The sequence below is a fragment of the Dendrobates tinctorius genome, unplaced genomic scaffold, assembly GCF_039654945.1.
Source record: "Dendrobates tinctorius isolate UK_male_01 unplaced genomic scaffold, ASM3965494v1 ptg000317l, whole genome shotgun sequence".
Taxonomy (NCBI): domain Eukaryota; kingdom Metazoa; phylum Chordata; class Amphibia; order Anura; family Dendrobatidae; genus Dendrobates; species Dendrobates tinctorius.
In genome coordinates, this window is record NW_027361984.1 from 1,427,064 (window position 1) to 1,448,699 (window position 21,636).

The following is a 21,636-nucleotide window of genomic DNA, read 5'->3' on the forward strand; positions in this document are numbered from 1 at the left end:
TTAGTGTGCTTATTCCTGAACAGCTGGTTACAGGTAGAAGAAACACTAATTTTATGAAGTGTGTGGACTACACTTTAATAGGAGCTAATGTGGCCTACACAACTTTCGAATGTAGTGTTTGGTGAACTGTATTGTGTTTTTTAGGTTTTTTTTTCACAAAAAAAAAGGATGTGACTGTAAAATATCAGTATTTCTATAATAAAAAATATATAGATTAATTCTCACATACAGAGTCTAGTTAAGCTAACAGGCTCTGCTTACTTTAGAGAAGTGACTGAGTTATTCTGAGTGCCTTGGCTCATACAGCTGTTTCTTACTTGTCAAATGTATAGGTCACTTGTCAGAACTGTCAAAATGTGACTATTTAGAGGTAATGAATGGTTCTAAAGATCTCAGGCTTTAGGCTTAAATATCTCAGACTAAGGTAATGCATAAATAACTGTATGCATATTGTTAAAATAACTAGGGTTCACTTAATATGGAAGAAGTTATGAACATAGAGGCAAGCCACCATATCTGGTTGTAGTTTATAGGTCAAAATAGTATATAAAGCCGACCTAACTCTTGTTCAGGAGATCTCATATCCCTTGAGACTCTCGAACACCCGGACCACAGCTGCTCAAGACTATATGTAAGAACGATGCTTGTTTCTCTCTCCAAATAATTATTGCATGTCATGAACTTACTTTTCTTCATTTTTGTAATCACTTTTTGAATGAACAATTAAACAAGATTTATTTTTATCCTCAATTCAACATTGCTCTTACTTTTTAATTCTCAACCGTGCACTTACTTGTAAGTAAGGAAGAGAGATATTTTTCTTCAGTGACCAAAGATTTGAAAGTGATATTATCACCAACTTTTTGGAGCTATTACAATGCAGGCAGGTAACCTACAATGCCAAAGATGAGGCTCCAAAAAAATTGGGTAATACTAATCTGGCTGCAGATGAAGAGCACAAGCCAGAAAAAAGGCTCCTCTATCTACTCCTATATAGTGTTTGCAACCAACCAATGTAGATGGATATGGATGGATTCACACTAATGGGAGAAGAAAAAATGAGCTGCAATAAAAGAAAAATGTGTGTGGCAGTGACGCACGCTGAGCGGCCTACAACCAGATGTAGCTGCAGGACACACTACTCAGCATGAGCTGCACTCACACACAGTCAGAGACCTCTCAGACAGCCGTGAACAGTGCAGCTAAGTGGGCACTAGCACTGAAAGGCTGAAGAAAGGCTCCGCTGTCTACTACTAGTGATTGCAACCAACGTATATGGATACGGATGGAAGCACACTAGATAGACTTTTTGAAAAATATGAGGCACGCTGGGCGGCCTACAACCAGACGTGGCTGCAGGACCCACTCCACAGTGTGAGCTGCACTCACACAGCCCTTGCAGACAGCTGTGAACACTGCTGCTAGGGAAAAAGCTACAGTGGTGGTTTATGTAGCCTAGTTAAAGCACAATATGTTTTGTAGAATCGCTATTTCTAACTGTCCCTCAGTCTTCAACACCAGCCTGTCCCTAACTGAATTCACAGCAGAGTGACCAGAAATGGTGGCGGCGGCTTTTATAGTGCATCATGACATCATTTCAGCAGCCAATCACAGCCATGCCAATAGTTAACATGCCTAACAGGATGTGCCCACACTTCTGAGGATTACCATTGGCTGAATCAAAGCAAGCGGGCTCATAGCATTATGGGAACTTCCGATTCCGGTATCCGATGTGAAAAAAAAAATCGGAATTCCGATGCAGCTAATATCGGCCGATACCCGATACTTGCGATATCGGAATGCTCAACACTAATTGTCATTCATCTCCCTGTGCTTCTGTGCTGTATAGCTGGGGGTGGAGACAGTGTGCTATGAGGCCGGGAAACAGTTAACCTCCCTGGCTGTAGCTAGAATTGAGGGGGGAAGGGTGACTGGCTGTGTGTGTGTGTGTGTGTGACTATTTACAGGCCCGCCCCCTGACTTTCCCTGGCCTTCAAGAAGCATTAAGTCACCGGGCTGCCCAAAGAGGGAAACATGAAATTTTGAACATTGCAAGCTGCCGGCTGGTAAGTATGTATAGCACAGCCTCCCACAGCATGCTACAGTCTCCTCCACCCTCTGACAGCCTGCCTTAGCCTCCTCCAATTCAATAACTTCCCTTCTTCTTTTTTTTTTTTTTTTTTTTTCTCAACTAGGTAACAAACCATCATGGAGACTAAAAGGTCTCCTTGGGGCAAGGACTACAAGTTTCCCCAATAGCTGACATCACTATGGAGGGACTCTGCTCTCCGGCCTCCATCATTAACTGGAACAGCTAGCCTCTTCGTACTTTGTTTAAGTAAAAATCAATGTATGTATAGTCTAAGTAGCTGTCATGACACATGTACGTACAGGTATGTGTTTACATGTATATGCAGTCATCTGTAATGATACTTGGGGAAGTCACACCAGGGGGCTGTGTGGCTATGTAGTCCTCTACAGCGCCATACAGCCTCCTGCAGCCCCATGTCCAGGCGCACAAACTCCTGCAGCCACCTGGCCAGCCCCTCGCAGGCTCTGCCAGGCCCCTCGCAGGCTCTGCCAGGCCCCTCGCAGGCTCTGCCAGGCCCCTCGCAGGCTCTGCCATCGCAGGCTCTCACTTTATAATACAATAACTTCCTTTTTTTTTTTTTTTTTCACATGGTTAGCAAAGTATTGTGGAGACTAAACTGTCTCCTTGGGGCAAGGACTACAAGTTTCTCTAATAGCTGACATCACTATGGAGGGACCCTGCTCTCTGGCCTCCATCATTAACTGGAACAGAGAGCCTCTTCGTCCTTGGTTTGGGTAAGTAAAAATCCATGTCTGTATAGTCTTAGTAGCTGTCATGATACTTGAGGAAGTGACACCAGGGACTGTGGCTCTGTAGTCCTCTACAGCACCATACAGCTTCCCGCAGCCCCCTGCCCAGGTCCACAGACTCCTGCATCCCCCTTCACAATCCCACAGACTCCTACAGCCACCTAGCCAGCCCCTGACAGGCCTCCCTGGCCAATTAGGATTTGAGTATTTTAAGGCGTATTAGTCAACTACATTCAACCTGACAGCACATCAAACTTGCCATTCGCTCCACAAAAGCTCTGAATGGGTCTTTTGTAAATATTATTTTAAACTTAACACAGAAGATGTTAAATTGTGTTTCTTTTACATCCTGGCCTTTGACACCTTTGTCTGCAGGTGTCAAACATCTTATATTTTTTTTTTTTTTTTTATCCGGGCCCACCAGCATCAAGCTACGACACTGATCAAGATCTATCTGACTACACTAACCATATGCAGATATATCCATGCTGCATCACCGCAGACAAGGTGAGCTCTTCCCACCCACAGAAGGCATCCATCTTGTTTGTCCAGACCACCCCCACACCATCACTACCCAAAAATACTCAGTTTACCAGGTTTCTGAGGTCCCCGTGACCGGCTGCGTGCCCTCATTTATTTGATTGCCTAATGCATGCAACATACATTGAGTTGGGATGTATATATTCACCAGCTACTGAAATGATCCAGACTGTGTCCATGTACCCCGTTATCTGATTAAAACAACTGATACATCTTTGTGTATATCTGCACATGCCTACTTGTAATAATTCATCTGTTACAAATACAGTACATAATGCTGCTTATTTTCTCCACAGATGGGGTCGAAGAAATATGCTGTTTTTCAGGAAAAAGTTTTCCATTACATTTTAGTGGATTTTCAGTTTAAGGGTTTGTCCTATGCTGGTGGAAGTCCACCCCAATAATCTGTAGAATTGTTGCAGTGGTGACGGATGCATAATGTGTTGAGAGCATGCAGGTGACTATGGTGAGCATACACTGTGTGCAGAATGATTAGGCAAATGAGTATTTTGTTCCGATCATCCTTTTTAGACATGTCCTACTCCAAGCTGTATAAGCTTGAAAGCTAACTGCCAATTATGTAAATGAGGTAATTTGCATATCTGTATTGAGGGGTGTGGTCTAATGACATCAACACCCTATATAAGGTGCACTTAATTATTAGGCAACTTCCTTTCCTTTGGCAAAATGGGTCAGAAGAGAGATTTTATGGACTCTGAAAAGTCAAAAATTGTGAGATGTCTTGCAGAGGGATGCAGCAGTCTTGAAATTGCCAAACTTTTGAAGCATGATCACCGAACAATCAAGCGTTTTTCATGGCAAAAATCCAACAGGGTCGCAAGAAGCGTGTTGATAAAAAAAAAAAAAAAAAAAAGCAAAATAACTGCCCATGAATTGAGGAAAATCAAGCGTCAAGATGCCATTTGCCACCAGTTTTGCCATATTTCAGAGCTGCAACGTTACTGGAGTATCAAAAAGCACAAGATGTGCCATACTCGGGGACATGGCCTAGGTAAGGAAGGCTGAAAAACAACCACCTTTGAACAAGAAACCTAAGATAAAACATCAATACTGGGCCAAGAAATGTCTTAAGACTGTGTGTTTGTTTGTTTTTTTTTGGTTAAGGTTTTATGGACTGATGAAATGAGTGACTCTTGATGGGCCAGATGGATGGGCCAGAGGCCGGATCAGTAAAGGGCAGAGAGATCCACTGCAACTCAGACACCAGCTAGGTGGAGGTGGGGTACTGGTATGGGCTGGTATCATCAAAGATGAACTTGTGGGACCTTCTCTGGTTGAGGTTGGAGTGAAGCTCAACTCCCAGACCTACTGCCAGTTTCTGGAAGACACCTTCTTCTAGCAGTGGTACAGGAAGAATTTGGTATCGTTCGAGATAAACATGATTTTCATGCAGGACAATGCTCCATTACATGCATCCAAATACTCCAGTCTGGCTGGCCAGTAAAGGTCTAAAAGAAGAAAAAATAATAACATGGCCCCCTTGTTCACCTGATCTGAACCCCCATAGAGAACCTGTGGGGCCTCATAAAATGTGAGATCTACAAGGAGGGAAAACGGCACATCTCTCCGAACAGTAAACAGATCAAACAACTGACAGAAGGCTTTTGAGCCTCATCATAAAGAAAGGTGAAAGCTAGAGTTGAGCGAAACGGGTCGAAATATTTCAAAAGTCACCAACTTTTGGCAAAGTCGGGTTTCATGAAATGAAACCCGACCCTAGGATGAGGTCGGCCACGAGGTCGGTGACTTACGCTCCAAAGTCGCGTTTCAAAAGTTTGTTTTGCGCTCTTTTTCAGCTAATCGGGATCCACGGACACTGTGGGCAACGTGATGACATAGGCAGGGGTCACCACCATCTTTCAGAAGGGCATGCAAGTGATTGGCTTGCTTTGGTGGGCGTCACAGGGCTTATAAAAGGGCGTGCACGCCGACCGACATCTTACTTCTGCCGATCTTAGCATAGGGAGAGATTGCTGCTGCTGATTCTGTAGGGAGAGCGTTAGGCAGGGAAGAAGAAAAAAAAACTGCTTCTGCTGCTAGCGATTTTGCCTGTACAACACACCAGTCACTGTGTGTGCAGTGCAAGGGGAGGCTATATTGTGGTGGATCAGCGGTGTTGGTTGTTAGGCTGCCTTCTAAGGCTTCCTGACAGCTGCATTGCTGTTTACCCACTGCTCCGCAAACTGCTTTTTTAAAAGCAATCCCAATTTTTTTTTTTTTTTTTTTTATCCTGCTGAGGTACTGAGCGTGCATTTTTTCACACCATACAGCGGTGTACGCTCCTCACACAGTACCGTGTAATGGCTGTTATCCCAGCCACAGTGAAGCTATCTGTGTGTCACTCTGTGAGAATAAGTCGATGACATGTTCCGTTCTTACAGACCTGCACCTACTAGTTTTGTCTAGCTTTCAAACAGTTAAATATATTTGATGTTTGATCACATTCAAAACTATAGAGAGACAGCGTGTCAGTCCGTATACTTAAAAAACACAGAGCTTGACAATTTTACGTACACCGGACAGCCGTGTACGTGCACGCTCCTCTCAGTACCGTGTAACGGCTGTTATCACGGCCACAGTGAAGCTATCTGTGTGTCACTCTGTGAGAATAAGTGGAGGACTTGTTCCGTTCTTACAGACCTACACTCTAGGGAGATTCCTATTCTTCCCAATTCTACATACACCTTGTAGTTTGTGATACACTAGCCAATTTCTGCCTGTGACATAGCGCTCTGATATTCAGTGGGCCTCACACAATCCAAAAGTGTCCAGTGTCCACTAGTGTGTGCAGAAATTCAAAATCTCCCTTATCCTGTAGTCCCTTTTTTTCACACCTGTGCCATCGAGCCTGTGACATAGCGCTCTGATATGGATTGTGTGAGGCCCACTGAATAAGTGTCCAAGTGTGTGCAGAATTTCAAAATCTCCCCTGTCCTATAGACACCTTGTACCTTGTTTTACATTACTATATAGTTTGTTTGGATTTTGTCTACATTTCTACAAAAAATGAGGAAGGCTGGTGGAAGAGGCTGTGGAATTGGGCGGGGGTTGACAGCTGGTAATGATGGTGGTGGATCTGATGGTAGTGGCAAGAGCAAAATAGGACCGAATGCAGGAGGTGTTGAGCCTGCATCATCGTCTGGCTCCATAAGGCTTAGTTTTCTAGGAGTTGGCAAACCGCTTTTAAAGCCAGAGCATCAGGAAAAAGTTTTGTCTTACATTGCTGACTCAGCCTCCAGCTCTATCGCCTCCTCTTCTGAAGTTGTAAAAAGTAAAAGCACTGAGTCGTCATTGGATGCTCATGTTCATGAACCACACCTTTCTTTGTGTCCTTCACCCCAACCAAGATTGAAGGATGACGCAGGCCATACTACTGATTACTCCATGGAGCTGTTTTCACATACCATGCCTGGATTATCAAGTGAAATGGTGAATTACCCAGGCCAAGATGAATCTGACATGGAGTGCACTGATGCCCAGCCGCTGATAGATGATTCTGCTGGTACATTCACTCAGAGCACTACATTGTCCTTGCAGTGTACAGAGCCAGATTCTGACCCTGATGAGACTCAGGTGACCCTTCCTGCACACTATACCACCATACACGGTGACACAGAGGAAGGTGCACATGACATTGAAGAGGAGGTGATGGATGACCCAGTTGTTGACCCAGATTGGCATCCATTGGGGGAAGAGGATGCTGCTTCCAATAGCTCAGATGAGGAGCATCCACAGCAGACATCGACATCGCAACAGCTGTTATCTGGCAGGCCCGGAGCACTCCAAAGACAGGTTCCAAACATCAAAAGAGTTGCTGGACAGCTTGTCCAGAGGATCAAAAGATCACAGCGTGCTAGGCCGCAAAATGTCTGCCAAAGTAGGAAGAGTGCAGTGTGGCACTTTTTTGAACAAAATCCTCATGATCAGGCCAAGGTTATCTGTAAGAAGTGCGCAAAGACCTTTAGCCGAGGGAAAAATCTGAAAAATTTGAATACCAGTTGCATGCTTAGACATTTAACCAGCATGCACTTGCAAGCGTGGACACAACACCAAACCTCAAGTGCCACATGTGCAACTGATCACAAAGAAGGTAGTCAGCAACGCTACATTGTTTCCCCCACTGTAAGCCCACCGGTTAGCACAGCAGCAAATGTTGAGGTGTCGTTGCAAGGCCACAGCAGTCAGGGAATCCCACTGTTATATCAACGAAAGACTGATTCTAGGCCATCAGAAAGAACACCAACTCCATCACCATCATCAACCCTCTCTGTCCGCCCTGTCCACCGCTACTTCCACCATATTCAGCTCTCAAGTCCAGCTCACCCTCCCAGACACTATGAGTAGGTCAAGAAAGTACTCAGTCTCTCATCCGCGTACACTGGGTTTGAACGCCCACATTGCCAAACTAATCTCGTTTGAGATGATGCCCTATCGGTTGGCCTATGCAGTACCACGCTATGACCTACCCAGTCACCACTTCTTCTCTCGCAAAGCCATCCCAGCCCTCCACCATCATGTAAAAGACCGCATTGTCCATGCACTCAAGCAGTCAGTGAGTGGAAAGGTGCACCTCACAACTGATGCATGGTCCAGTCGGCATGGCCAGGGCCGTTACGTGTCCATCACTGCGCTCTGGGTTAATGTGGTGGATGCAGGGTCCACAGGGGACAGCGGTGGTGGGACAGTGCTGCCTAGCCCACGGTATAGGAAACAGTTGGCTGTAGGCGTTCGACCCTCCTCCTCCTCCAGAAGCGAAAGCTCGTCCACAGAGCGCAGTCGTACGAGCACTCCATCTGCAGCTGCCACTGTTGCACACGAGGTGTCCCCCTATCGAGCAGCTAGTGGAAAGCGTCAGCAGGCTGTGTTGCAGATGATGTGTTTGGGCGACAGACACACCGCCGAGGTGCTGGCCGAGTACTTGAAGCGACAAACTGAGTCATGGCTGGGCAGTGTACATCTTGAGGCAGGCAAGGTAGTTAGTGATAACGGCCGTAATTTTGTGGCAGCCATAGCCCTTTCAAAACTCAGCCACATACCTTGCTTGGCTCACACCTTGAACCTGGTGGTGCAGTGCTTCCCCAAAAATTATCCGGAGTTAACAGCCCTGCTCCAGAAGGTGCGAAGACTGCGCGCACATCCGCCGGTTGCCTGTATACTCCGTTCGTATGCAGAAGCTGCAGCGATTGCTCCACCTTCCCAACCACCGCCTCATTATCGACTTTGCAACAAGGTGGAACTCCACCCTGCACATGGTGGAGCAGCTGTGCGAGCAGAGGCAGGCCATAATGCATTTGTGGGAGGATACACGGCCAGGCACTTTGAGAGCAGACATGGAGTTGACAGGTGTGCAGTGGTCGAAGGTGAAAGACCTCTGTAAAGTCCTTCAGTGCTTTGAGGAATGCACACGGCTGGAAAGCGCAGACGACGCCATCCTAAGCATGAGCATCCCACTTATGCGTCTGCACATGCAAACTTTGATGCACCTTAAGGAGCAGGCGTCTGCAGCCAATGTTGATGAGGAGGAAGAGGAGGAGGGAATCCTTGATGACATTCAGCCATTGTCTGCTCTGGGACCTCTCCTGGACAAGGTGGAGGAAGAAGAGGAGGATGATAATGGGGATGATTACTTAGGGGAGGAGGATGCATCTCGTGGGGCAAGTGAAAATGTTGGCATGGCAAGGTCTGGTACAGGGTTTGTGCGTGACTGGAGGGATGTGGATTTGCCAGAAAGTGCTCCTCCAACCAGCACTCGCAGTGCATCATTGACACCGGGAACATTGGCCCACATGTCAGATTATGCCTTGCAGATCCTAAAAAGGGACCCCCGCATTGCCAAAATGATCGATGACGACTACTGGTTGGCCAGCATCCTGGATCCACGCTATAAAGGCAAATTACAAAACATCATGCTACAGGAGAACCTTGACCTAATATTGGCTAATGAACAAGCAACTCTGGTAAATCGGTTGCTTGAGGCATTCCCAGCACACAGCAGCGGTGATGGTTCTCACACGAGCCGTACGGGCCGGGGGCAGCTTGGCAGAGGTGTTGATGGTGCACACAGCAGAAGTGGCGTTGGAAACAGGGGTTTCATGACAATGTTGTGGACTGACTTTTCAAGTACCGCTCACACAACTGGTAATACTGCATCGATGGAAAGTGACAGGAGACAGCAGTTGTCAACTATGGTTACAAACTACTTTTCCTCCCATATCGATGTTCTCCCACACAGGTCATTCCCTTTTGACTATTGGGCCGCTAAACTGGACACCTGGCCTGAATTGGCACAATATGCCTTACAGGAGCTCGCTTGCCCAGCTGCAAGTGTGCTATCGGAAAGAGTCTTCAGTGCAGCTGGATCAATCCTGACAGAAAAAAGGACCCGTCTGTCAACCCAAAATGTGGATGATCTAGCCTTCATTAAAATGAACCATGCATGGGTTTCCAAGGATTTTGTCCCACCTTCCCCTGATGACACATAGGGTGACAGAAAAATGGCTTGCTTTGGTCCACCTCTTCCTGGGACTTGACCTATTTCGCCTTTTGCATCAGCTGAATGTCCAACATCAACATATGCCACTTTCTAAAACTCCCTAACTGTGCTGCCTCCCCCCCCATGGCCGGGGTCACCACCTAGCGCACGACACCGTGCGAGTGCCGTTGCCCTGGACAGGTGGGTAGGCAGACTCTTGGGCGCGGGCACTGGCACAGGGTCCCTCAGTGCAATCAAGTGCCTCTGACGGTGGTGGTGCACACCCGCCGTCAGACACACCGCCGTACTATGAGGGGCCCAGTGCCAGTACCGACGCCCACGAGTGGGCCCCCCTTGCTTGGGCAGGGCCCCAGCATTTGCAATCTTTACCTCTCCCTGCTCCTCCGCTGTGTAGTCTGGGTCGTCAAATCCATACTGTGCCTAACACCATCTGAGCCTGCCTCCTGATGTATAGACATATATTTTGAATGTGTACGCTATCCATACATGTTATCCGGGGATACGGTACCCTTTCTCACCTTTGTGCAATCACGTGTAATCCATACTGGGCGTGAGAATGGCTGGCGAGCTGTTAAGCAAGCTACAGCACCTGTGGTTTGCACACGTAAGTTTTTCATTTTTTCAGTAATGACGGTTAGGCCTAATTCCGGAACTGCGGTTGACCTGCACTTACTGGGAAATCATCGTTCGCGGGTAATAATTGTAATCAGTGATCCCCATCACTAACATTGTTCAGCGGGTTATCTGCACCTGTAAGCGACAAACGCTGGCCTTTTCAGTGTAGCGCACATGCAGCCATGGACATGTAAGGGCATGACACACCAGTTATTGGCCAATCTCATGTGCCAGAGCCTCACGTGTCCCTCTAGTAAGCCGGACTCGGACCGCGGGGCATGACTGAGTCTCGTTCGTTAACGGAATTAAGCTTGCAATATGTGCATCTTTTCTGTAGCTGGCATGGTTGAGGTTTCCCAGGTGTAGTCAAATTTAACCGTAGGCTCCACTCCTGGTGATGCCCTTCTGGACATTCCTTTAAGGTTCAGCTTTGCAACCATACTGCCCACGTAAAACAAACACTTTGCCTTCATGAACGCTGTTTGGAGGGTCATGACTCGTGGGAATAATGCCGCCCAATCAGTTAACCTGCTAGAGAGATCCTTCGTTGCTCCCAAGCATGACATCACACTCCCTAGGAGGAAGGTAATGCCACTGTGGCGACCGTACTCCTGGGGGCGACACAAGTGCACTGATGCCCAGCCACTGCTCGATGAATCTGCTGGTACATTGACCCAGACCACTACATTCCCCTCGCACGCTACACGGCCTGAATCTGACCCTGATGAAACTCAGGTTACCCTTCCCATATACAGTTCCATCTTACACGGTGACAAAGAGGAAGCTGCAGATGAAAGTGCAGGTTCGGCCCACCCGCCATCAGACACACCACCGTACTATCAGGGGCCCTGTTCCAGTGCCGTCGCCAACGAGTGGGCCCCCCATGCTTGCTCAGGATCACAGCACTTGCAAGGTTGAAATACTGTGCAGTGAGATGGAAGATGGGGACGACGAGGAGTCCAGACTAGTACAGGGATTCCCTAGCGAGGAGACTTATTTGAATGTTTTCAATGTTGGGACAGCAATTTTTGGGGAGCACTATACTCTGGAGAATGATAGATGGGGCCCACCATACACTGGAACATTCCAAAGGTGGACATCAGACACTGGAGCAGCATTTACAGGGCCCATTATACACTAGAGCATTAGAAATGGGGCCCATTATGTTTGGAGCATTATTTGGGCCCATAAGACAGTGGAGCTTCATCCATGGGGACCAACATATACTGTAGCATTATGTGGAGCTCATCATATTCTGTTTCAAACATTATATGGGACCAATGATTCTGTATGGAGAAATAGATGGGCCTCGTCATGAGCTGTAAAAAGTGAAGTATTTTTCATTGTACTATACCGCTATTTATCTGCCGTATCGGAGCATGATGAGTTGTGATATGTGTTAAAGGGGTGCTCTTTCGCCCAGGGCACATGAAAATCTGGAGCCAGCCCTACCCCCCCACAACTTTAGCCAAATAACCCCCATTTTTCAGTGCGTAACTTGTATTATGAAGTTAATTAAGGTTGACAAGCTTAAGTAAGAAGAATTGATGCTTTTGGCATTCAAATGGGCACTGTAGGTGTGTTTCCTGTCCTCTCACTGCCGACTTTTATTCCCCATTGACTTACATTGGGTTTCGTGTTTCGGGACGACCCCGACTTTTCCCTATAATCGGCCGATCTTGCTTGACCCGACTTTTGGATAAGTCGGGTTTCACGAAACGAAACTCGACCCTAAAAAACCAAAAGTCGCTCAACTCTAGTGAAAGCTATATTGGTCACTGTTTTTTTTTATATTTTTTTTTTTTTTTTTTTTTCCCTTTTGAATGTCAGAAATGTTGATTTCCAAATTTTGTGTTATATACCCATCTCACTTGTTTATTTTCATCAGGTAAACCAATATATTTGTTTTTTATTAAGTTGCCTCATAAAGCTGCACAGTAATAGTTACCTGCACAAACAGATATCCTCCTAAGATAGCCAGATCTAAAAACAAACCCCCCCCCCCACTCCAACTTCCAAAAATATTAAGCTTTGATATTTGAGTCTTTTGGGTTGATTGAGAACATAGTTGTTCAATACTAAGAATCCTCTCAAATACAACTTGCCTAATAATTCTGCATACAGTGTATTGGACTCCTTAGTGAAAAAGATTGGGCTCTCCTCAAACCAGCTCCTAAAATGAGTCCTATTGATCACTGCAATTAAGCTATGCAACGACGCTACGAGGTAACATATTGTTTGTAAGACAAGAAGCTCTAAATAGTGCAGGAAGACCCAAGGTCTGGGACAAACACCAACTCCATATTAATTGTGAAGAGACCAGAGCTGCTACATATAGTGGCAATACCTAATAAATTTATTCTGAAAAACACAAAGGACCAAGAGGCAGACGTATACAAAACCAAGCAGAAAAATACAGAGATGGTAAGTATAAAAATATATCCCCAAAAAAATTATATATATTGAAGGAAAAGTCTTTACTGAGAGCTGGAAGAGCCGGGAAAAAGATGTAGACAATCCTCTTATCAAGCTGAGTTTGAAGTTTGAGAGATACACGGCAGAACAGGTACAGAGGGTCAGAGCTGAAGCATGCAGGCACAAAACAGGGATCCAGATGGACGAAGAATCGCTGAGAAGTCTGGCGATTGAAAGGCCATGGTCTGGCACAGAGGCATAATGGCGGTGAAACGGCCCCGAGTAACAGGGGCTTTTTATAGATAATGCGAGCAAAGAAAGCTGCACCTTGCAGCAAAAGGCGTATACGGTTACATCATATTGCAGCGAAATGTGTTTTTAGAACAAAGAATACAATGACATAATACGGCAACATTAATGTTCCCCAAACGACAATAAAACCCATAAGTCATTGTTATCTGTTGCTACTGTCCTCAATCTTCTCACTGCTTCCAGGCTAAATTCATGCATTTGACATTTTAATGAGTCTGCTCCCTACCAACACTATCACGTATACACATTTGACTATATATTTGTTAACCCTATTCCCCTATTGATCCAATTTTCCTTCATGCACGTCTGCTAGGTTTGCTAGCAGACATGACCTCATTTTACATCCTCCATCCACTTTTCCAAAGTACATATTATTAGTTCTATTGCAAAAGTGGAATCTGTTTCCTAACTTTCACATGATGGCTGCCTGGTTCATCATGGCAGCTCAGTATATTATAGCTGAATATATATATACAGCTATAATGTACTGAGCTGCCATGATGAACCAGGCAGCCATCTTGGGAAAGTTAGGAAACAGATTCCACTTTTGCAATAGAACTAATAAGATGTACTTTGGAAAAGTGGATGGAGGATGTAAAATGAGATTGTATGCGTGTATGATCAAACTTGTTCTCATCTTTCAGGGGGCTTATCTACAGCAATACAGAATGCTGTAGATAAGCCCCTAATGGTGGTGGCTGCAGCTTGTGGTGGAAAATGAAGGTAACAGGTTCCCTTTAATAAAAGATTTATCATTTTAAATTCACAAATTTGAGAACAAATAGTGCAAATGGCACACAATTGGTGCCTGCAATCACACAAGACAAAAAGACCATATTATGAAAAAAGTTAACAAATGGGCAATACAATGAGCACAAAAAAGTGACAACAATAAAGAAAAAATATTCAAAAACATCAATCAAAAAAATCGCTATAAATGCGTGGTGCTCACATAAATAAAACAAATGGTGCATAAAATGCAAGGGTATAATATACTAATGTTGTTCCAATATAGATTAAATTTCATGTATGGGAAACACACAGGAGCGCCCTTAAGGGTTAATATGCCTAAGGCAAATAAAGTGCAAATAGTGTGAATAAAATATCCAGATGAGAAAAAGTGCTATATAGTGCTTTAATTGCCCAAGGTAGCCAAGGATATTCACAAGTGTAAAGGGATCATCCATATCTAGATCATAAATCAAACATGGCCAAATATCCTACCTCACGCAGGTAACTTGTAAGTGATTGCAGGGACACGCTTTTTCTATGACCCTAATGTTTGTTGTTTTCCTAATTAATTCCCAGTATCTAATAAATAAGTGATATCACCACATAGCGCTTTAACGAGTCTTGTACTATGGCTTAATTGTGACATGTAGGATTGCTACTACTAACAGGTGGCGCTATAGAGTTCAAGTCCTTCTCTCTGAAGAGGCAATTTGCACATAAAAAGATAACCTGTAAAGTGCACTGGTTACCAATGTGTGAAAAAGACACTGGGTAAGGATCCAAGAATAATGAATGTCCTAAGTATTTGCATTTCACCCCACTGCTCTTCCCTCCCAAATAAAATGGTTAATTTTCACACTTGTGGCTGTGTGATAAATGATTGCTGCAAGTCCCACTAATGGCTACAAGAAGAGTTGAACCCCTTGTCGGCTAAGTGCACATGTACCGGAACTCTTGCGGAAATTACCGCGAGAATTCCGGAATTCCATTCCGCGGGAAAATCGCATTTTAAATTCCCGTGATTTTCCCGCGGAAAAACTAACATTTTGCAAGCGTATTTAGCTTGCAAAATGCTAGCGTTTTCCAAGCGATCTGTAGCATCGCTTGGAAAGTGATTGACAGGTTGGTCACACTCGTCAATCATAGTGTTTGACGAGTGTGACCAACTTTTTACTACTGAGGCTGCCTATGCGGCATCAGTAGTAAAAGATATAATGTAAAAAAAAAATGGTGTTATTCTTACCTTTTGACGTCCCGCGCATCCGTTCCCAGTAATCCGTTGAAAAAATGCCCGCGATGACGTCTGTTCTCGCGGGATCGCGATGACCATGAGACTTCGCGATCCCGCGAGAACGGACGCCATCGCGGGCATTTTCGCAAAGGCTTACTGGGACCGGGAGCATGGAGAGAGGCGGGAATGCTGCGCGGGACGCTGGAAGGTTAGAATCTAAAATAAAAAATATTGTTGTTCTTTTTTTTTTTTTACAGGGATATGGTACCCAGACCCCGGAGGACAGTCTCCTCTCCTCCGGACCGTGGGTACCATCCACAATTGTTCTGCTTACTTTCTGCATGGTGTGCACAGCCACATGCGGGAAGTAAGCGAAACAATGCATTCCTATGGGCGCGGGATCGCCGCGATTCCGCAAATTAATGAGCATGCTGCGGTTTTTACCGCGAAGCGATTCCGCCGCGGTAAAAACTGCAGCATTAGCACAGCATTGCGGAATCCCATAGGAATGCATGGGATGCTTATTTTTTGCGGCAAAATTGCGCGGTTAAAACCACCGCGGAAATGCGAAAAAAACGCCACGTGTGAACTCAGCCTTCCTCTTGAGAATTGCAATGCAGGTGAGATGGTCATTCACCCTGATGCCCCATAGACATGTCTATGGGGCTGAGTGCTAGACGTATGTCAAGTGGAAAAATGGTGTTCGGCGCATGTAAATGCACAACTGTAGGAAGTTGAAACTGTGATTAGTGCCACAATTCGACAGATTTTTGGGATGGACTTCTTCCACTGGCATATTATAAACCCTTTAAATTGTTAATTCACTCAAATGTTATAGAAAACGTTTAGGCTTATTTTGCTTTTCAGGAAAAAAAAAATAGTAAATGGAACTTATGGAGATGTTTCACGGCTGCATTGATACTTTGTCAAGACATTCATATCTGCCACTTAGTTTTCCACCCAGCATCTCACATCTATATATGCCACCCAGCTTTTCAGTATCCCAGCATTAGTCAGTGGCTATTAGCAGCGGCTGGAGCCTGGGGGTCACGTGACCCGGACTTGGCCACAGGCATAGTGCCGCTCACAGGCAGTACAGGCAACATAAGTGTCATGCCACCACCGGATACTCACCCTGCCTCCACTCCTGCGTTTCAGCCCCTCGCCGCCCGGCAGCCGCGATGGCCTCTCCTGACAGGTACATGGCCGCTGGCATCTCTGGATGCTATGCGCATGCACCGGCCGCACCGCCTCCCTGTCTCTTGTGCTTTGGCGGTGCCCTGACCCAGAAGCAATGCTGGACCAATGGGAGACCAGGCAGGGGCATATCAGGCCGCCCTTCTGTAATGGAGGCACCTGATCTTCGTGTTTCATAGCACATTAGGCCCCTGTTGCTACCATTGCTTCTCACCTTTGCCACACTTGTCTCCTGCAGTCCTACTCTGGTTCTGTCTTCCATGTCCCTGCTCCATCCTGCTGTCCGTGGTCCAGTCCTGCAGTCCTACTCCGGTCTTGTCTTCTGTGTCCCTGCTCTGTCCTGCTGTCTGTGGTCCAGTCCCATAGTCCTACTCTGGTCTTGTCTTCTGTGTCCCTACTATGTTCTGCTGTCTGTGGTCCAGTCCCGCAGTCCTACTCCAGACCTGTCTTCCGTATCCCTTCTCTGTCTTACTGTCCATGGCTTAGTCCTGCAGGCCTACTCTGGTTCTGTCTCCTGTAGTCCCGTGGTCTTACTCCAGTCCGTTCTGAGTCGCCCCTCTTGGTACCGGCTATTGTGGTACCCGAATCCCTGTGCCTGCTCCTAACGATCCCTGGATAGGGGTCAGCTCCACCTGGTGGCTCGCCCAGGGCCTCAGTGCCACGATCCAGAGGGTCCACTAGTGGAGGCTTTCCTCAACTGACCACCCCGCTAACAGTAAGATCAGGCCATGGATCCCGCCGGTAATCCTGCTGCCACCCAAAGAGTAGCTCTTTATTTTGCAGGAGAACCAGGAATGCATAATGTCTGTCACGAAGTCCATGGACTCCCGATTGTTGGCCCTGCATGTGGCCGATCCTGGAAATGTGACTCCGCTGGCCAGTCTTCAACAGGAGCTGGGTCAGCAACGGGATACTTAAGCCCATATTTTAAGTTATAAGACCTCTGTTGATAGCCATTTGGTGGCCCTCCAGTCTGCCACTGCGGTTCAGACTCCGCCCCCGGTTTCTGCAGCTCTCCCATTGCCCTGCCTCTCCAAGCTCCCTCGGTTTAGTGGTGACCCCGAACTCTGTAGGGGGTTCTTAAACCAGTGTAGCCTCAATTTTGATGGTTGCCTCAGCAATATCCCTCTGATCAGGCCAAAGTAGTCTTCATTATGTCCCATCTGGACGGAGAAGCCATGTCCTGGCTGAACCCTCTCTGGGAGTGGGACAATCCCATTGTCTCAAGCCTTCCAGTCTTCTTGGATACCTTTCCAGGGTCTTTGATGAACCGGGTCGGTTAGCCTCTTAACGAGTCTTTTTCAACCTTCATCAGGGTTCCCTCATGGTCACACAGTATGCTATCCGCTTTCATACTCACTCCTCGGAGCTTGGTTGGAAAAACAGGGCATTGGTAGGGGCAATCTTGTGCGCTCTCGAGCAGGATAAAGGATGAACTCGCGGGTCAGGATACCCCGACCACCCTGGAAGACCTTATCTCACTGGCCACACATAATGATCTGCAATTCTAGGAGCGTGCCGGGAGTCAGAGAGAGACAGGAAGCCCACTAGACCGGGCTCCCTTTCCAATTGGTCTCCTAGTCCTCACCCAGCCGGGTCCTCTTCTTCATCCTCTGTCGAACCCATGGAGGTGGATCGCCTCAAGTTGGCTGAGTTACGTCGGAGGGAGAGATGGGCGCAAGGCCTGTGCCTCTATTGTGGAGGTTCTTCACATTTTGTCCGCACCTGTCCAGAGAGACCGGGAAACTCCTCTACCTAGGTCAGGTAAGAGAGGCCTCCCTAGGTGCAAGTGATTCCTCTCATCCACTTACTATGACTCTTCTTGTGGTTTCATGGCAGAGGCGTGGGTCAGAGGTGGCTTACGAGGATTTGGGCTCGGCAGGTAACTTCATCTGGGGTGAAGAGGTGGACAAATACCAAGTTCCCGTGGTTACCCTATGTAATCCTCGCCTGATTGGTGCAGTAGATGGCAAAACGCTACAGGAGACCGTCACCTTTGTCACTGAGGAAGTAGAGTTGCAAGTTGGAGCCTTGCATCGTGAGAAGATGTCCTTTTATGTTTTGCTAAAGCTGTCCCATGTGATTCTACTTGGTTTCCTCTGGTTAAGGACACACCAGCCGGTCCTTGACTGGTCTTCGGGGGAGGTACTCTGCTGGGGGCACTTGTGCCAGGATTGCTGCCTGACTCCTGTCCATCTTGCTGCCGTTCCCCGGCCACCCCCTGACCTTGTGGGCCTTCCTTCAGCCTACCGTTCCTACGCTGATGTCTTTGATAAGAGGAAGGCGGAGGTTCTCCCCCCCCCCCCCACAACAGCCTTTTGACTGCCCATGATTTAGTGAATCCTGTTTTGAGCAGGGAGTTGAACCAGATGGCCCAGGAGGTCCCTTCCAACTGTACAATTCTATGATTCAATTGAACTGATCCCCCCCCCCCCCCCCCCCCGTTCAACTCCCCCCAAGGGGCAGAATCTACCCAGTCTCCCACAGATACCTTAGCCATGTCTGAATACATCCGGGAGAATCTCGCCAAAGGGTTTATTTGAAAATCCTCTTCGCCCAGGAGAGCTGGCTTTTTCTTTTGTCAAGAAGGATGGATCTCTGTGGCCGTGCGTTGACAATAGGGGCTTGAATGAGTACCATCAACAACAGGTATCCTCTTCCACTCATTCCGGAGTTGTTTGACCATCTCAGAGGGGCCTGGGGTTTTGTCCAAGTTGGACCTTAGGGGAGCCTATAATCTGATCCGTATCCTAGCGGGTGACGAGTGGAAGCCAGTTTTCAACACTTGAGATGGCCATTATGAGTACCTGGTCATGCCCTTTGGTCTCTGCAATGCACCTGCTGTGTTTCAAGAGTTTTTCAGAGATCTTCTGGGACCTCTTGTACTCCTGTCTGGTAGTTTACTTGGATGACATCTGTGTTTTCTCACCGGATCTCTCATCCCACAGAGTATTCGCCTGGTGCTACAGCGTCTTTGGGAGAATCGCTTGTACGCCAAGTTATAGAAATGTCTCTTTGAGCAAACCTCTCTGCCGGTTGTGGGCTACATTATCTCCGACGCTGGATTAAGGATGGATCCTGAGAAACTGACTGCCATCCTCAAATGGCCTTGTCCCGTCGGGGGTAAAAGCTATACAATAGTTTCTTGGATTTGCCAATTACTACAGGCAATTTTTTTCCTCATTTTTCCACAATAACTAAGCCTATTTCCGCTCTCACCCTAACCCTGAGGAACCTTTGCACATTATTGAGCCCACTAGAATCATCACTGTGGCTCCGGTGAATTTGCTTTCTCTACCTCCAGGCAAGACCCTTGTGCCTGAGATTCTCAAGAGAAAGGTCCTACTATGGGGTCATTTCTCCAAACTGGCTGGTCATGCCGGAACAAAGAAGGCACTCATCCTCATCACGCTTTACTACTGGTGGCCTACGCTTTGCCAAGATGTGGCTGATATCGTGGCCTTTTGTTTCTCCTGTGCTAAGAACAAAGTGCCACGATGACTTGCATCCGGCGGCTTATTGATTAGATGAAGGAATTGAGGGTAAACTGATTAAATTTGCTGATGACACAAAGCTAGGAGGGATAGCTAATACTAGAGAAGAGAGAGAGAGGATTCAAAAAGATTTAAATAAACTGGAGAAGTGGGCAGTAACTAACAGAATGGTTTTTAACAGGGAGAAATGCAAAGTGCTACATCTGGGCAATAAAAATGAAAAAAGCATATATAGAATGGGAGGAATAGGGCTAAGTGACAGCACATGTGAAAAAGACTTGGGTATACTAATAGATCACAGACTGAATATGAGTCAACAGTGTGATGCAGCAGCAAAAAAGGCAAATGCAGTTCTAGGATGTATTAACAGAAGCATACAGTCTAGCTCACGTGAAGTCATTATTTCCCTCTACTCCTCTTTGGTCAGACCTCATCTGGAATATTGTGTCCAGTTTTGGGCACCACATTTTAAAAAAGACATCAACAAACTGGAGCAAGTTCAGAAAAGAGCGACCAGAATGGTGACCGGTCTGCAAACCCTGTCTTATGAGGAAAGGTTGCAGGATTTGGGAATGTTTAGTTTGCAAAAGAGAAGACTGAGAGGAGACTTAATTGCTGTCTACAAATATCTCAAGGGCTGTCACATTGTAGAAGGATCAACTTTATTCTCATTTGCACAAGGAAAGACTAGAAGCAATGGGATGAAACTGAATGGGAGGAGACACAGATTAGATATTAGAAAAAACTTTTTGACAGTTAGAGTGATCAATGAGTGGAACAGGCTGCCACGAGAAGTGGTGAGTTCTCCTTCAATGGAAGTCTTCAAACAGAGGCTGGACAGACATCTGACTGGGATGATTTAGCGAATCCTGCTTTGAGCAGGGGGTTGGACCAGATGGCCCAGGAGGTCCCTTCCAACTCTACGATTCTATGATTCTATGATTACTTTGCCAGTCCCTGTGGTTCCCTGTGAACACCTCGCCATGGATTTCATCATGGATTTGCCTCGTTCTTCTGGTTGTACAGTAATCCTGTTGGTGGTGGACAGTTTCTCCAAATGGCCCAATTCATCTCTCTGTCCGGTCTCCCATCGGCCCCTGATTTAGCCAAAGTTTTTATCCATCAGATCTTCAGACTCCATGGACTACCTCAATGTATCGTGTCTGACTGGGGAGTTCACTTCACCTCCAAGTTCTGGGGGGCACTTTTGTAAGCTCATGAACATTTTCACTTGACTTCTCCTCTGCTTACCATCCGCAGTGCAATGGGCAGGTGGAGTTAACCAACCAGATGTTGACTGGGTACCTATGCCATTTTTCCAACGCTCACCAAAACGACTGGGTTGACCTGCTTCCCTGGGCAGAGTTCGCCTACAACAACCAAACTGTCAAATCCTCATTCAAGCCTCCATTTTTCATTGTATTTGGCAGACATCCCAGTGTTCCCCTCCCGTAACCCCAGCCTCTGAGGTACCCGTGGCCAACTCCTTGTCAGAGTTTTCCAAAATCTGGGCTGAGACCAACACATCATTCAAGAAGGCCGGTGATCGGATGAAAAATTATGCTGACAAGAGATTGGATCCTCCACCGTACCATACAGGGGACAAAGTCTGGCTCTTAGCCAAATATATTTGGCTGATATTGCCCTGTTTCAAGTTGGGGCTGCGGTACATTGGTCCTTTTGAAATTCTTGGACGTGTAAATGAATTTGCCTACAAGTTGAGGTTGTCTGCTTCGCTCAGAGTC

The 21,636-nt window shown here is 46.5% G+C and overlaps 1 long non-coding RNA gene across 2 annotated transcripts in view; it reads left to right on the forward strand.

Moving 5' to 3' along the window:
* Nucleotides 1-251: 251 nt before the first annotated feature.
* The window catches only part of LOC141073882 (uncharacterized), a 37,823-nt gene continuing 16,438 nt past the window's right edge, over nucleotides 252-21,636 (forward strand). Inside the window, exons 1-2 of one of the 2 annotated variants that reach the window (XR_012227087.1) lie at nucleotides 252-2,826; nucleotides 3,266-3,348. This is a non-coding gene — a long non-coding RNA (uncharacterized lncRNA). The remainder of the gene's footprint in view (nucleotides 2,827-3,265; nucleotides 3,349-21,636) is intronic. The other variant, XR_012227088.1, reaches the window with a different exon arrangement.